Consider the following 17,769-nt stretch of genomic DNA (forward strand, 5'->3'; position numbering starts at 1 on the left):
AGATTTTTACTCCTCACGTATGTGAAAGATGTAAGAAATAAAATCAATTCAATTCAAAAAAATATTAGTGATAAACACAGAATATAAAACACCAACCCACAAAGTCACCATCAAAAGAGTCCAGGCATATTCAGTTCAACTCGGTTCAGTTTGATCTAGTGTTGTTCGTTATCTGCAGGCCATTTCACAAAGTCATGAAGGTTGGAGGGTAAATTTAGCAGTGTAATTACCCCAAGTGTGTAAGTGAATGAGAGAATCTGGGAGGAGTTATAGCCAAAGGGAAATACTATGTGAAACAGGACCTTCAGCCCACTGAGACCCTATCGACCACTAAAGCACCTATTACACTAATCTTACTCCAATATGGGGATTCCCAACATGGGGGTCCATGGACCCTTTGTTTAACAGTAGAGGTCCATGGGTCCATGGCATAAAAAAAGGTTGGGAACACCAGCTTTAATCCACTTTATTCTCCCCACATTCCCATCAATTGCCCAGATAGTATCACTCACCGACAGACAAGGGGTAATTTAACCTATTGACCTGCATGTCTTTGGAATGTGAGAGGAAACCCACACAGTCACAGAGAGAAGTCAAGGTCAAAGTCAAAGTACCTAATAACAAAGTATGCAAATGTCACCATTAACTACCTTGAGATTAATTTTCCTCCAGACGTCTACAGGAAAATAATGAAATGCAACAGAATTTATGAGAAACCAAACATAAGACAGACAGACAAACTCCCAGCATGCACAGAGAGATGGTGCAAACAGGATCAAACCCTGGTTGCTGGAGCTATATGAGACAGAAACTCCATCAGGAGAATGTGAGGAGAATGCATTACAGGGAAAAAGTAGTGGGGAGGATGGGATTACTTTGTGCATGGATATAGACTCAATGGCCAGATGGCCTCCTTCTACGTCTACAGAATGTCTAATGTGGTATCACTGGAGTTTAGGATGGATCATCTACTTGTAGCAAGTAGCAATTTTGTTATTTGGATCTTTCACTGATTGACCAGCTGATACCATTAATGTGGTAAAGGAACACAAAAAACCATATTTTTGGTTTTGGGTTTGGGTGGAGATGTTGTACCAATTTCCCTGAGATGTGTGACCCATGCCTTCAGCACAGGCATTTGAAGATCATTGTACATGGGTGATGGTATCAGTGGTGAAGTTCAGCAACAGGACTCCTGGGTTCAAAGGATGTCTCCAAGGTCAGCTCACTTGGTGAAGTGTGCACCAGAGGGATTTGATAGTATGGCTATCACCACCACCTCAGGTAAAAGCGACTGAACTGTAAAGGGGGCCCTAGATACTTTGTATTCCTGGTTATCTCCCTCTAGCAGCTGTCCCCAGTCATCACTCTCCCCTCCCAACCCCTTACCACATCTGTCTCCACATCATTTTTATCTTTTTGTCTGCCTCCACCTGTCATTCACTTGGCATTGCCTCCTGACTCCTCCCCCTACTCACCTCCCCTTCCTACCTGTTCTCTTACACCCCTCATCAGTCCACCATTCACACCAAACTCAGACCACTTTACACTTCTCCTCTTTATACTGGCCATCTCACCTTTCCACTCTCTGTCCTGACGTAGGGTTCCAACCAGAAATGTCGGCAATTCCTCTCCTCCCACTGAGTTCCTCCAGCAGACTGTGTGTTGCCCTAAGTTCCAGCATTTGCACTATCTCATGTCTCCAGCCCGTCCTTAGTGTGGCTAATATAGGGTGAAATGAGGCAGGGTGGCAAGAAACTCCTGATAATCAGGGGTATTGGTCACAAACAAGAACGGAACAGAAATATGAGCAAAGCCAGGTCTCTGTGCAGGAGCTTACAGAGATTCCTGCTGACACATCCTCACATGCCCCTCGTGGGCACCCAAATCTGCATGCCTACCTGTTTAGTAATGTTGGTGGGGGACTAAGAAGAACACAAAGACGGTATGGCAGCATTTTACTTTTTCAGCAGTTTGCGTACATTCGGTATGCTATCTGAAACTTTGACAAGCTTCTATAGATGCACAGTGGAGAGTATCCTGACTGGTTGCGTTACAGCTTGATATGGAAACACCAATGTCCAAGAATAGAAAAGCCTATAAAAATTAATGGATACAACCCAGTCCATCCTGGGTAATGCCCTCCCCACCACAGAGCACAACTACAGCAAGTGCTGCCACAAGAAAGCGGCATCCATCATCCAAGCTGTGCCCTCTTCTCATTAGTCGCATCAGGAAGGAGGTACAGAAGGTTTAGGTCCCAAACCACCAGGTTCAGGAACAACTATTATCCCTCAACCATCAGGCTCCCGAACAAGAGCGGATAACTTCACCACTTCAAACCTGAACTGATTCCACAACGTATGGACTCACTTTCAAAATCTCTACCACTCATGTTCTCAGTATTATTCATTTATTACTATTAGCATTATTATATTTGCAGTTGTCTTTTTTTACATATTAGTTGTTTGTCAGTCTCTGTATGTAGTTTTTCCTTGATTCTATTGTATTGACTTTGAAGATGTCACCAGCTACATTCCCAATATAGTCTCTCCACTAGTTTGTCTTGTACTTCCCCCAAAATCCACCTCCTCTTTGACTATAACATAGAGTGCTATGCTAATGGAACCCCTGGGACAATTTTATTGTGAGTTTGGGTAGAAGAAGCCAAATTAGTTTTTGAGGTGACCTTGCATATGGATATTTCAGAGCTGCAGTGTACACAATGGACCGGTTAGGGAAGTACTTTTGCAGCTGTAGTAATTGCTGAATAAAATTACCAGACTCTCTCCTCACAGCCTCCCCCTGGTCTTGGAAGGTGTCATTGACACTGCCATCAAGCCACACTTACTCACTAATGTCCCACTCAACCACGCCAACCGTTCAATGCCTCTACTGCCAACACGTTACTGTGGTGTGCAACATCTGCAAAATGCTTCACAGTCACTCACCCAGGTGACTCTGATAGCACCTCCAAAGCTCATGGCCTCTGCCACCAAGGGCTGCAGGCAATAGAAACATCAGCACAGGAGATTCTGCAGATGCTAGAGATCCAGAGCAACAAACACCAAATGCTGGAGGAACTCAGCACCTATAAAGAGGAATAAAGTCGATGTTTAGGGCTGAGACCCTTCATCAGGACCGGAAAGGAAGGCAGAAAAAGCCTGGAAAAGGTGGAGGGAGGGAAAGGAATTCAAGCTGGAATTGACAGGTGAGATCGGATGAGGAGGAAGGTGGGTGGATGGAAGAGGGGATATGAAGTGAGAAGCTGCGAGGTGATAATTGGAACAGGTAAGTGGCTGAAGAAGAAGGAATTTAGCAGGAGAGGACAGTGGACCTTGGGAGAAAGGGAAGGAAGAAACACCTCCACCTACAGACTGCCCGCCATGTCGCGCACCATCTTACCCGGGAAATGTACTGCTGTTCCTTACCTGTTACTGGCTCTATATCATGGAATTTGCTCCTCAACAGCAGTGAGGGAGTACTTTTATTATCAGGATTGTAGTGGCCCAAGAAGCTGACTCACCATCACCTTCTCAAGAACAACTGAGGATGGGAAATAAATACTGGCCTTGTTTTTTTGGGGTTTTTTTTGCACTATTCTCTGTAAACTCTCAAGACTATTATACGTGAAAATCCCAGGAGATCAGCAGTTTCTGAGATACTCAAACCACCCCGTCTAGCACTAACAATCATTCCACGGTCAAAGTAACTTAGATCACATTTCTTCCCCATTCTGATATTTGATCTGAACAAGTGAAATTCTTGACCATGTCTGCATGTTTTATGAGATGCTATCATTTATTGGCTGATTAGATATTTGCATTAATAAGTAGGTTAGACAGGTGTTCATACAGAGAATGGACTTACACATGCAGGGAACAGGAGGGGTAAAAGTGGTTCAACATGATCACCTGCTTTCTGCTTAGAAAGTTTGCACATCACAACTACACTGATAACTGAAGAATTGCTCCCTTTCTGTATTCAGACTCAGATTTATTGATCACGTGTACATCAAAGCACCAGTAAGATGTGTCACTTGTCTTAGCAACCAACAAACTGAAGGATGGGGGCAGCCCACAAGTATCGCTACACATTCCAGAGCCAACAAAGCATGCCTACAAGTGTTCAATATAACAATGAGCACAACACACAACACAGGCAGCAGCAGCAACAACAGATCAAAACAAGACAACAGCAGCAAAACAACCCCCTTTGCCACGTATTCACTGCCTCACACACAAAGGGGTCCAACCCCAGCACAGGCCACTTCTGGACTTCCAGTCCTTGGTCCCGGACTCTTCCCACAACTTCCCTCAGAATAATTGTATTCTTATGTTATGAATGACTGGAAAAAGTTAGAAATAATCCATTACAATTGAACAAAAGATATATGGAATCATATTTAATGAGGCAGAGATTTCCTGCAATAGAAACATGATATTCCAGCTTTTGGATGAGGTATTCAACCTCATAGTAGTGGCACACTTGTTAATATGCCAACCAACAGTTTATCAGCTTCAATACTGAAAACGGAAGTGGAAGCTCTGCGGCCACTGACAGATTTCTCTAACCCTGCTGGTCAGAAGCAATTAAAGTATATGAAGCAAATACACCCACATTGATTTATGATTATTGTCTTTAGGCTACCCTACGAATTTGGGATTCTGCGTGCAATTTTTAAAATTATTTTTAAAAAAGCAGCAGGGGCTTGTTCCAGGAAGCTTTGGCAGCACTGTACATCCATGCAGGCAGCTGTTGTCCTTCAAGGACAATTTGGTCACTTAATTCCTGCCCTCTCTCCTGTAAAATGATCCCTTAATTCCTCTGCACTAAGAACAATCTCTCTTCCAGTGTCCCCGCACAACTTCATCGCCAACCACATTTCCTGTTACTGATTCTTCTCTCTATCACACAGAGCACTGAAAACTACAGCATGGGAACAGGCCCCTTTGGCTCATGATGCCTGTGCTGAGCAGGAGGCCAAATTCAACGGCACATCTATGACGCTCCACTTCCTGCTTATGTGTATAAATGATTCTTAAGCATAGCTGCTGCTGCTCTTTCTCCTCCTTTCACTGCGGAGAACTGCTGTCAGACTCACTTAGTGACTACCATTTCTAGTTTATTGAGATACACCACTGAGAAACTCCATTGATGGGTGTCACCTGACACACTGCAAGTTTCCTCTGATTTCAGATTTTTATATCAGTTGCCAGATTTAACTCCTTCCTCTCCCTGCACCTTCTTACTCCGGCCTGAAACATAGACTGTTTATTTCTCTCCATAGATGCTGCCTGACCTGCTGACATCCTCCAGCACTTTGTGTGTGTTACTGTCCACGTATTTCAATGAATTATTTTCTCGCTTCCTGTACTGCCACCTTGAAGAACTTCTATTCTTCATTGTTTTTAAGCTTCTGTGCCACCATTGATTTCTCCTACTGTAATTAGACTTTGATGATCTGGCAGGCACTGAATTTTCATGGGGCTGGGTCAGCAGGTTTTTCAGCTTATTGGATGTTAATATCCCAACTCATCTTTAATCCACTTTTTTAAATTGTTAGGTAGTACTCTACTTCCATTAAACACAATAGGTTTAAAGGGACTGTCAGATCCAGAGCCCCAGTGAGTGAGAAGCACAAGCAATGAACATCATCTGGTGAAGCAAGCTCTGAACCACTGGGATCTCTAAATAGTGACGCCTAGTGTATTAAACTCATCCATCAGAGAGACTCACTGCTGTGTTATGGGTGCCTTTAGAAGCAGTGTTATGGATAGAAGATTGGCTGACTAGCAAGAGGCAAAGAGTGGGACTCGTAACAAAGGGGGCCTTTTCTGGTTGTCTGCCAGTAATTAGTTTGTGTTCAACAGGGGTCGGTGTTGGCACCACTTATTTTCACATTATATTCAATGATTTGGATGACAGAATTGTTGACTTTGTTGGCAAAGTTTGCGGACAATAGTTGGAGGGACATGTCATGTTGAGGAAGCCTGCAGAAGGACCTAGCAAATTAGGAGATTGGAATATAATGTAAGGAAGATTACGGTCATACACTTCAGTTGAAGGAAAAAAGGCGTAGACTGTTCTTGTAAATGAGGAGCAAATTTGGAAATCAGAGGTGCAAGGGCACTTAGAAGTCCTCGTGCAAGATTAACGCATGATGAGTTGGTGGTAAGGAAGACAAATACGATGTTAACATTCATATCAAGAGGATTAGAATATAAAAGAATGAATGTAATGCTGAAGCTTCATAAGGCATTGATAAGACTGTACTTGGAATATTGTGAGTAGTTTTAGACCCCTTATCAAAGAAAGGTTGTGCTGGCATTGGAAAGGGTTTGAACCAAGTTCACAAGAATGATCCTGGGAATTAAACAATTATCATATGAGGAGTGTTTGATGGCCCTGGACCTATACTGGCTGGTGTTTATAAAGAATAAGGGAGCAGCTCATTGAAACCTATCAATTAGTCAGAGAGGACTTGGAGAGGATGTTTCCTATATTGGGGGAGTCTAGGATCAGAGGGCACAGACTCAAGAATGACAGGATGTCCCTGTAGAACAGAGATGATGAGGAATTTCTTTTGCCAGAGGGTAATGAATCTGTGGAATTCATTACCACAGACAGCTGTGGAAGCCAAGTCATTGGGTATTTTTAAAGTGTTGGTTCATAGATTCTTGATTAGAAAGGGCAACAATGATTATGGTGAGAAGGCAGGAGGATGGGGTTGAGAGGATAATAAATCAGCCATGATGGAATGCTGGAGTAGACTAGATGAATTGAATGGTCTAATTCCTCTCCTATGTCTTATGGTCTGTGTGGCAATATCCTTACCTGAGTGTACTACAAGTTTGCAATAACAATAGTAGTCCATCGAAGGAAGTGTGAAAATATATGAAGAAGAAGATCAGGCTTACTTACCTGGCAGGCTGGCCTTGATTTTTTTTAATGCAGGTTCCTGCTGCAAGGTCTCAACCTGAAATAGTGACTACCCTTTTGGCTCAGCAGGCACTACCTGACTCGTTGAGTTCCTCGAGCAGTTTGTTTGTTGATCAAATTTCAGCATTTGTGTTTCTGTCCCTTTGTGTCTCTGTCTTGATTCTTTGAATGCTTTCATTTTGACAGATTCTGTATAAACCACCTGCTGGATAACAGAAACAAATTACCTGGATGTTACACAGAGGAGCAGAGCCAATAATCCCAGCAAGTCTTTGCCTATCTTATTTCTACTAAACCCATCAATTTACCTTCCTGTTCTCCATTTTCCCCTCACCCATTATCAGTGATGATGAAGATCACATGCTCATCATTTCCTAGGTACAGAATGCTATTCCCATCACCTTATTAGGAACTACATTATATTAGACCATAAGATCACCAGATATATGGACAGAATTAGAACATTTGGCCCTTAGTGTCTGCTCCACATTCAAACATGGCTAATTTTTTTCATCCTTTTTCTCCCACCTTCTTCTCAAAACCCACTATTGACTTATTATAAAGCAGAAACATCCCCAAATAATCTCCAAATCCCATTTCAGATAAAGCACCAAAAAGACAATAAAAATGTTTGCATTCATACAGAATTTTGTATTATCCCAGAATGTCCCAAGATGTTTTATGGCCAATTAGTTATTTCTAAAAGGGAATTATCATTGTTATAATGCAGGAAGTATGGTTGACTTCAGTACAGCAATGCTCCTAATGCAACATGAGAAATAAAGGGATACATTTGTTCATCACCTACTTGGATCCTGTGTGCCCAGATGATACGTGGGAAGCACACAAGTTGACATTGTCTCCAAAAACGGACGGTGCCTTTGACATTGTAGCATTCCTACCACACTACATTGTGGTACCACAATACCATTTAATTCTAGTCTGATGTTACCTACACACTTAACAAAAACTTTGTGACCTAATGTCTTTGGAAGAAAATGGGTGGAGTTATGATGTATGACAAAGGCAGATACTTTGTAAAATAAATACAAATGTGTGGTACGGTATTCTATATAATAACAGATCCTGCATGCAAACAAAGGAAGATATCAAATATCATAAAAACAGAGGAGCCCTTGCAAACAAGCTATAGCAATGGTTCTCACAAATATGAATTATTAATAACTGTAGCTAAATCTAGACTCTAATACAGGATGAGTGAATGAACACTGCATTTATTGCTAATTATGGACTGAACGACAAGTACCAAGGAATCAACTATTGAAGGATCTTTAGACTACAACTCTTACTCGGGCAACTTTTGAGCACAGTTACCAGCCTAACTTTGATCCACATCTTATAAGAAATCAAAGACTTAAGAAAGACAAGTGATACAATGGATCAGGTTCATATGCAACACCCAGCCATCTACAACATCAGCATTACGTTGGAATCTGGTGGAATTGTCTGACTGTGTTTTTGGCTGGAAGCCTCACTTCCCTGGAGTGTGGGACAGAAATGAGACCAGATGTGCAGACTGAGTTGGGGTACAGAAGTACGACGCTGGAACTGATAATTGGGGTTCTGCTCTGGTAGTCCAAAAACATGACTCTGAGACTCATAACAGCAAGTGGACAGAGATGTTAAACTTGGTAGAGGGAAGATTTTCACTGATTTAATGGTTCGTGAACTGATATCTATCTACCTAATCTATGCATTGCTTCATCAGAACTGAGGCTACACTGTGGAATAAAGAAGGTAATGGTATTAATATTGAGGATGAAGAGGTAAATATGATAATAACTCAATTCAGTGTGACTAAGGGTTGGATACTCATTATTTAAATGTTAATGTTCCCTTGAAACATCTCCAACCACTGGACTTTTTGATTAGCCACTTACTCACAATCATAGCAAAGTAAATCTCTGAAGTGTTTTTCACCTGAAATGTTAACTATTTCCTTTTGGCATAGGAAAAAGTCCATTCAGCACATTGAATCTATGTCAGCTCTTGGAGCAATCCCATCAATCTCATTCCTTCATCTCCCTCACAGGTGCATTTCACCTTGCCTTGCTCCCCACCAACCAAAGTCAAGAGCAACTTATTAACACACTGACCTGCAATTCTTTGGGATTGAGAGGAAACAGGAGGACCCAAAGGAACATCAAGGAGCTGGTCTTCATCAATGGATCAGCTGTAGAGATGGCCAACTACTTCAAGTTCATAGGTATCCATTTCACCAACAACTTATCCTTTCGTACTGAGTAATGAAGAAAATACTTCAGCATATGTATTGTCACATGCAAGAGAGAATCTGCAGATCCTGGAAATCTAAGCAACACAGACAAAATGCTGGAGGAATTCGGCAGGCCAGGCAACATCTATGGAAAAGAGTGTAGTCGATGTTGTAAGAGTATAGGATATGTATTGTCTTAGGTTTTTGAGGAAATGAGGCTTTCCTGCTAGGATTCTCTCAAAATTCTGTTGAGGCAATAAAGAAAATATTCCGATGGGTTTTACCTCAACCTGATCTTGCAAATGCTCTGTTCTGGGCCGATGGAATCTGCAAAGAATGATAAACACTGCCCAGCGCATTACAGGTTCTTCACTTCCTTCCATCAAGACCAGCTTCATAGTGTATTGCCTCAGAAAGGCTAATATTATCGTCAAGGATGCCTGCCACCCTGGCCACCCCATTTCTCCTTTCTGCCTTCTGGAAGAAGATACAGCAGATGAAAGACCAGATGACCAGACACAAGGACAGCTTCTTCTCCACTGCTCTTGGACTCCTGAACCAATCACCACTTTTGTATCCCCTTCACGGTGATGCTGCTTTCTTCTCAGACTCTTACAGTATTTCTACCCCCCTTGTTCATTCTAGTATTTCCACTTTTGCATTTCTTTTTGCACACCTCAAGATTGCAATATCATAACAACATTCTGCTGGACTGTGCACTATGAAAATGTGTATTTTCATCATACGGGCAGAACATGAGGTCAGAATCAAACCTGGGGCGTTTCAACACTTAGTGTCACCGCCTCACTCTTAGCCTATCTCTACAGCCACTGCCTCACCCCTAGTCCATCTCTACAGCCACTGCTTCACTGCCTCACTGCCTCACCTCTAGCCTATCTCTACAGCCACTGCCTGTCCTGCAGCATGTTTCCATAACTTTCACTTTTTAAGTCTAAGACAAAGTAAAATTATTAACAAAGTATACAAATGTCACCATATACTACCTTGAGATTCATTTTCTTGCAGGCATTTACAGGAAAATAAAGAAATACAACAGAATTTATGAAGCACTATACATAAATAAAGTTTAACCAACAAGAAATTTGCAAAAGAAGGCAATTTGTGCAAATAATAAAAAAATGCTAAGAACATGAGTTATAGAGTCCTTGAAAGTGAGTCTGCAGGTTGTGGAATAGGTTCAGTGTTGAGGTGATGGAAGTTATCCATACTGGATCGGGAGCCTGATGGTTGAAGGGTAATGAAAGTTTTGAACCTGGTGGTGTGGGACCTGTGGCTCCTGTACCTTCTGCATGAGAAGAGAGCACTGCCTGAATGATGGGGGACCTTCATTATGGATACTGCTTTCTTCTGGCAGCACCTATTGTATACGTACTCAGTGGTGGGGAGGCCTTTGCCTGTGAAGGACTAAGCTAAATGCACCAGTTTTTGTAGATGTTACCCTTCCTGGACATTGGTGTTTCCATACCCTGCCCGTCTTCCAGAGGTCTATCAAGTTCTGATTATTTGGAATTGAAACTTCACGTGTACACAAATTCAGAGATAAGCTGCCGTAATTATTTTCCAGAGTTGCTGTGCCCAATTGTGCAGGGGTTCCATCTCCCGTACCAGTGCTGCATGACCATCTTTTCAGTTCTTTACTGAGCTATGGGCAGCTGTGGCAAGGCCAACACCTGCTGCTTTTGAATGGAGCTTTTTTGCTACGTCAGATAAAGGGCAGGCCAGCCAAGGTTTCCTTCCCTGAAGGACATTAGAGATTTTATGACAATCTATTAGCTGTGTCCTCACAATTATTAATAGCATTTTATTTTACAGTTCCAAATTTGTTTAGTTAAGCCACTGAATCATGGAGAAATAGAGCAAGCCCTTTGGCCCATTGTGTCCATGCCAGCTAACAACTGTCATTAAATTTAAGCTCATGGGCTTAAGGTGAGAGCAGAAAGATACAAAAGGGCCTAAATATAACTTCTTCAGGCAAAGGGTTGAGGGTCTGTGGAATGAGCTGCAAAAGTGGTTGAAGCAGGTAGAATAACAACATTTAAAAAGACAAGTATATGGATATCGGCCAAACGTGGGCAAATGGGGTTGGCTTAGATTGGCACCAAGGTGGGCACAGAAGAATGTGGCCAAAGAGCCCATTTTCATGCTGTATGGTCAATACTCAATGACTCAAATTTTAAATTAGATACCCCCTAGGATTTGAATTCTTATCACCACATCCACGGTCCAGGTGTACAATTACTTATACAGTATTGCAACTATTATAATGCAAACTCCAGCATTCCAACACTAAAGAAGCTGGCCTTTAAAACCATTAGCAGGTTCTCTCACAGAATACATGTTGTGGGCTTTCCTTGCTCTTAGGCTACATCCACACTACACAGGATAAATCCGTAACTGAAGCTTTTTCTCTTCGTTTTTACCCTCTGTCCACACTAAAACAGCGTTTTCGTCCCCCGAAACTGGAGCTTTTCAGAAACGCTTTCCAGGGTGGGTATTTTTGAAAACGTTGCTCGGGCAGATCAGTGTGAACGGGGTAACCGGAGACTTCTGAAAACGCTATCAGACGGCAGTGCGCTTTCATTGTTTTCTTGAGCGCAACCTAACAATTTCAGAACAGACGGCAACGAGACTGAAGCCAGAAGAGATAGAAATGTACTCACCAAATACTTTGACCCATAGCTTACTGAATAAATAAGTATACTCACTTTGCCCTGTTTTCTGTCCTTGCTCGTATGAAGGTTTACCTATTTATGCAAGTGCTTCTCTGACAATAGATGTGTAACAGCCTATTGTAACATTGTATGGAAATACAAGATAACACTGATGCAGACATGTTTTATACATTTAACAAGGGGCTTTATTAATGCAACAGAGTTAGTCAATTTTTCAATGTTCATTGTCAGCCGGGTCATACAGTCCGTGAACTCCCTGTCGGTTGCCTCTGTACGCTCCAGTATTTGTTTTTTTTTACTTTTAAGTTCTCCTGCGTGAGAGCCAACAGCTGTCCGTCGTTTTAAGTTTTTTTAGTTTGTAACTACACAAACGCGCACTTTCACACCGAGATTCAACACCAAACAGGTTGCTTGTTTTCGGTAGATATGTCATGCACATGCGCAGTAGGAGGAGATTCGCCAAAATCTCTGTTTCAATGTAGACAGAGATACTTTTAAAAATGCATAGTGTGGACGGCTATCGTTTTTATGCGAAACCGGCATTTTCAAAATTATCCGGTCTAGTGTGGATGTAGCCTTAATTTACTGGAAAATTACTTTAGTTGTGATGGTTTAATCTGTGCAAGTCTGCTTGTATATTATTTGAGTCAAAGAGTCATTCAAAACAGAAAAAGGACATTCTGCCCACTGAGCCAGAATCAGAATCAGGGTTATTATCACTGGTATGTATCGTGAAATTTGTTAAATTAGCAGCAGCACTTCAATTCGATACATAATATAGAAGAAAAATCAATCAATCTATCAATTACAGTATATGTAATCATGCAAAATCATGCAAAACCAGAAATAATATATTTTTAAAAAGTGAGGTAGTGTTCATGGGCTCAATGTCCATTCAAGAATCGGATGGCAGAGGGGAAGAAGCTGTTCCTGAATCGCTGAGTGTGAGCCTTCAGGCTTCTGTACCTCCTACCTGACATTAACAGTGAGAAAAGGGCATGCCCTGAGTGCTGGAGGTCCTTAATAATGGACACTGCCTTTCTGAGACACCACTCCTTGAAGATGTCCTAGGTACTTTGCAGGCTAGTACCCAAGATGGGGCCAACTAAGTTTACAACCCTCTGCAGTTTCTTTTGGTCCTGTGCAGTAGCCCTCCCCCCACCACCACACCAGACAATGATGCAGCCTGTCAGAATGTTCTCCACGGTACATCTATAAAAGTTTTTGAGTGCTTCTGTTGACATACCAAATCTCTTCAAACTCCTAATGAAGTATAGTTGCTTCTTGCCTTCTTTATAGTTAGATAGATAGATAGATAGATAGATACTTTATTCATCCCCATGGGGAAATTCAACTTTTTTTTCCAATGTCCCATACACTTGTTGTAGCAAAACTAATTACATACAATACTTAACTCAGTAAAAATATGATATGCATCTAAATCACTATCTCAAAAAGCATTAATAATAGCTTTTAAAAAGTTCTTAAGTCCTGGCGGTTGAATTGTAAAGCCTAATGGCATTGGGGAGTATTGACCTCTTCATCCTGTCTGAGGAGCATTGCATCGATAGTAACCTGTCGCTGAAACTGCTTCTCTGTCTCTGGATGGTGCTATGTAGAGGATGTTCAGAGTTTTCCATAATTGACCGTAGCCTACTCAGCGCCCTTCGCTCAGCTACCGATGTTAAACTCTCCAGTACTTTGCCCACGACAGAGCCCGCCTTCCTTACCAGCTTATTAAGACGTGAGGCATCCCTCTTCTTAATGCTTCCTCCCCAACACGCCACCACAAAGAAGAGGGCGCTCTCCACAACTGACCTATAGAACATCTTCAGCATCTCACTACAGACATTGAATGACGCCAACCTTCTAAGGAAGTACAGTCGACTCTGTGCCTTCCTGCACAAGGCATCTGTGTTGCATTGATATGTTGAGACCAGATTAGGTCCTTAGAGATCTTGACACCCAGGAACTTGAAACTGCTCACTCGCTCCACTTCTGATCCCTCTATGAGGATTGATATGTGTTCCTTTGTCTTACCCTTCCTGAAGTCCATAATCAGCTCTTTCATCTTACTGACATTGTGCAAGGTTGTTGCCGTGATACCATTCCACTAGTTGGCATATCTCACTCTTGCATCCCTCTCGTCACCTTCTGATCATCCACACTGATTGTTCAACACCTATTTATGTTAAATCTACTCCATTCACCCCACATTCATCTCAGCTAACACTTATAGTAGCTAAATGACCAACCAACTTGGATGCTTTTGGGATGTTGGAGGAAACTGGAGGACCCAGAGCAAATCCTCCCAGTCACAGGGAGAGCCATCAGACCAGAGGTCAGGGTTCAACCTAGGCCTCTGGGGCTGTGAGGTAGCAGCACAACCAGCTGCTCTTTATTGCAGGGAGCTTAAGCTACCTCATATATCAGATATATATCAAAGAGCTACCCAATATTCCGATCAACAATCTCTTCCATTCACCAGGCCACGATCCCCACTGGTAGTTTGAGAACTTGCTGCAGCAAGTAGTACTGCATTAGTACAATGTTCTTTTAAATAGGCAGTCAGCTCTGAACTTTAACTACATATTTTGCACTATACTAAATAAGGAAAAACCTGTCTTGATGACTATTGTCCAGTAGCACTTATATCCACAATGATGAGTGTTTTTAGTTGGTTGGTAATGAGGATCTGTCCTTGGCCCAGCATGTAAGTGAAATTACAAAGCAAGCAGGGCAATGCCTCTACTTCCTTAGAAATTTGCAAAGATTTGCCATGACATCTAAAACTTTAACAGACTTCTATAGATGTTTGGTGGAGAGTAGGTATTGACTGGCTGCATCGTAGCTTGGTATGGAAACAGCAATGCCCTTGACTGGCAAATCCTGGATATGGCCCAGTCCCTCATGGGAAAAGCCTCCCCCACCACTGGGCACATTTACATTCATCATCAAAGACCCCTACCATCCAGTCATGCTCTCTTCTCGCAGCTGCCATCAGGAAGAAGGTACAGAAGCCTCAGGACTCACACCACCAGGTTCAGGAAAGGTACTACCCCTCAATGATCAGGCTCTTGAACCCGAGGGAATAACCTCACTTGCACTGTCACTGAACTGTTCCCACAACCTATGAACTCACTTTCAAGAACTCTTCATCTCATGTCGTCGATATTTATTGTTTGTTTGTTGATTTATTTATTATTTTGTATTTGCACATTTTGATGTCTTTTGCACGTTAGCTGTCCACCCAGTTGGGATGGTGCGTGCATCATCTGATTCTATGACGGTTATTGGATTTATTGAGTATGCCCACAAGGAAATGAATCACAAGATTATTTATGGTGACATATATGTACGTATATACAATTATATATATATATTTATACAATAAATTTACTTTGATCTCTGAACTTCGAACATAATGACGCAGTCTTAAGCACCAATAATTTGGAGCTTCTCTCTGAGCACTCATCACTGCGAGTATGGAAAAACACTCATAGTTTTGTGACAAGTTATTTACAAAGGGCCTGGAAGCCCTCTCCTCGGACAGCCCCCTCCTCAGAGAGCCAGCCCCACCCCATTCCCTAGAGGTTCCTTTTAATCCCTCCTTGCCTTTGATGCGAGTGCAATGTGGGGGAAATTTGCCAAGTGGGGCTGTCCAGGATAAATAACCCACGCAGAAATTCTTCATAAGGCCAAATGACATTTCTGGAATTTAAGTAAATATGATTATTAATATTTCATTCAGGTTTCCTCTGTCATTAATCTCCAGATGTACAATTATGTTACTCCCACTAACTGCCAAAGTTCATAATACCATATCACCCTCGTGAGAGGCAATGAAGGAACATTTCTCCATTCACCCACTTAACATAGCTCCCGTAGGCTTTTTTACACCGTGGCTATGGGTTTGTTTTTGTTATTCCATATAAATAGAAGGTAGCAGTGATTATGAAAATAAATGGGAATAGGTTTGGAAGCTAATTCAATTCTAGATGTTGACATAATTTTACCTGGCTTGGTCCAGATGTTAATCTGCTCAAAAGCATGTGTAGCTTTGCTGTTTCTGTTACAGATGTTGTCACTATGGCAGTCTGAAAAGTGTAGCAGGACAAAAAATAGCGATCACAGCATGAAGGAGTCTTAACACAAAGTAACAATCCATATGCTTGGAGACAGAGAATCAGCGGTGCTATGACAATGATTTGCTTTTTAAAACCTCTGAATTTATGCAGCAACATCTCATATTTCCTTTACAAGAGAGAAGTGGGTCATTCAGCTGGCTGTGCCAGCTCACGTCGCAAACCCTCTTCCCACAAATTTTCTCTGCAATCTCTTCTTGTCCATCCTACCGCTTACATATATTCAGGAAAATTTACACTGGCCAATTAATCTACCAGGTCGCGTATTTGTGGGATGTGGGAGGAAACCGGAACACCATGAAGAACCCCATACGATCACCCGGAGAATGAGAAAACTCCACACAGCTAGCATGAGAGATTGGGATCGAATTTGCGTCACTGACACTGCAAGGCAGTGGCTCCACTAGCTGTGCCACTGTGTCACGCATCCCAAATTACTTTACAGTTAACCCACCATCATTTGAAGCTGTGGTGCAGTTGTGTGAAATATCTGTTGTGCTTCCTATATCACTGTGACGTAGGAAACACAACAGATAATTTACATGCACAACATGACAAAGAACATTTTGAAGATCCTTGGGATCCTTAATTGCCAACATCTCATCTGAAAGATGTTCAGAATGCAGAGGTTCTTGTGAAATCCCTGACTCAATATAAAGATAAAAATAGCATTCAGCTGATGAAAGGGAATTATGGAATGCTATACATTCACAGAACTAAACCATCGAGAAGGAATCACTTGGAAACACAAACAAGAGCAGCTCAGAGCTGGATCCTATTAGGATTGGTATTCTAGATAACGGGAGAATCACACTGGTCTGACCCTCCTGAAATCAAATGGTTCTTTGATCCACTGCAGTATGGACGGTTTGTAGAATAACATTTCCTTGGCACTATATTCCACCCCATCTGGTACTATCAATGAGGTTTAAATGTAGGTTAGATGCAGGGTAAGGGTACTTTGCATTACCCTATGGAGTCATGGAATCAATAGCTGTCCTTGTGGGTTAGATATTGGGTAAGACTCATTATGCTGTGAGATAACAGGGTGACTTAAACCCACGCTAGAACTCACTGGGAGAAATTTACTAAAAAGTAAGTCAATGAAAGAAGAAGAAATATAAAGTAACATAGCAATGTCACTAAAACTCTATTTACCTTATCTTTTGCAAGCTCAATAATACTATAGAAGATCTGGCCCTTGAATATAGTCAGACTTTCTTCCATATACCAAGTGCACACAGTATGTGATGCATAATCCTTTTGTGTCCCAAAGATCATAATGGATCCTTTTACAGAAAATCCTATTTTTAAATTACTGTAAATTAATTATTTCTGTAAATTAGTTCCCATGTTTTTCCCAGTTTTCTGGGCATTAAATTTACAGTAAACAAGATACCACAAACTGCAAATTACGTACACAAGAGATTCTGCAGATACTGGAAATCTTGAGCAACACACACAAAATGCTGGTGGAACTCAACGGGTCAGGTTCTATCTATGGAGGGAAATGAACAGCTGACATTTCAGGCTGAGACCCCACATTAGGATGAAGGATCCTGATGAAAGGTTTGGCTCAAAACACTGTTTATTTCCATCCATAGATGCTGCCTGACCTACTGAGTTCCTCCAACATTTTGTGTGTGTTGCTCCCAGTTGGAGCAATGATTTCATAATGTGAATTAATGTTCTGCCGGGACACTGAAAAACCCCCTTTACTTTGTTGAATGATGATTTTTGAGCTCAAGTTTGA

The sequence above is a fragment of the Hemitrygon akajei genome, chromosome 5, assembly GCF_048418815.1.
Source record: "Hemitrygon akajei chromosome 5, sHemAka1.3, whole genome shotgun sequence".
Taxonomy (NCBI): Eukaryota; Metazoa; Chordata; class Chondrichthyes; order Myliobatiformes; family Dasyatidae; genus Hemitrygon; species Hemitrygon akajei.